Here is a 1,002-nt window from a genome sequence, read left to right as displayed (position 1 = left end):
TATTCTTCCAGAGGACCAGGGTTCAATTCCCAGCACCCACATGACAGCTCACAACAGTCTATAACTCTAAGATCTGATACCCTCACACAGACATACATACAGGCAAAACACCAATGTACATAAAATAAAAATAAATCTTTAAAAAGAAAAAAATCTGTGCATGGTGGCACTCACCTGTCAGCCCGGTACACAGGAGGTGGAGGCAGGAAGATTGCTGTGGGTTTTGAGGCCAGCCTAGGCTACAGTGTGGGACTCTGTCTCAGAAAAAGTGTACAAAAGGAGAGAAGGTCAGTACTCCTCTTCACAAGGATAGAGAACCCCTTGGGACTAACTTGGTTAAGACTTGGCCATGTACTTGTGAGGTTTGGTGGAGCATGCCTTTAGGAGGCAGAGGCAGGCAGACCTCTGTGAATCTGAGGCAGCCTGGTCTATATAGTGAGTTCTAGGACAGCTAGGGCTGTTAAATAGAGAAACCATGGCTAGAAGGAAGGAAGGAAGGAAGGAAAGAAGGAAGGAAGCAAGGAAGGAAGGAAGGAAAGAAGGAAGGAAGCAAGGAAGGAAGGAAGGAAGGAAGCAAGGAAAGAAGGAAGGAAGGAAAAAAGAGAGAAAGAAAGAGAGAGAGAAAGAAAGAAAGAAAGAAAGAAAGAAAGAAAGAAAGAAAGAAAGAAAGAAGAGAAAAAACAAAGCATGAATGACAGAGGTGATATGACATCATGTGGGGCAGTGGCAACTGAGTCCCTTGGACTTGCCAGCCTCAAGGCTACCACAGGCCAAGACCACCTACAATACTAAGACTTTGTCAAGTTTGTAATGTTCGAATAGTCCAGCAAGATGACTCAGTGAGTAAAAGGGCTTGTCATGCAAGCCTGGTGAACTGAGTTCGACCCCTGGAACCAACATAAAGGTAGAAGGGGACAACTGACTCCACACAGTCACCCTATGACCTCCAGATGTGCTCTGTAGCACATGTGCTCCATACACACACGTGGTGGTTTGAATAAA

General features: G+C 45.2%; 1 pseudogene; it reads left to right on the top strand.

Annotated features, from left to right (window-relative positions):
* The first annotated feature begins 268 nt into the window (after positions 1–268).
* On the top strand, positions 269–359 carry LOC118595944 (annotated as a pseudogene).
* The last annotated feature ends 643 nt before the right edge of the window (positions 360–1,002 follow it).

Source organism: Onychomys torridus, chromosome 14 (genome assembly GCF_903995425.1).
Source record: "Onychomys torridus chromosome 14, mOncTor1.1, whole genome shotgun sequence".
NCBI lineage: Eukaryota > Metazoa > Chordata > Mammalia > Rodentia > Cricetidae > Onychomys > Onychomys torridus.
Note: the sequence above shows the minus strand (reverse complement) of the source record. Positions and strands in the feature narration are given on the sequence as shown.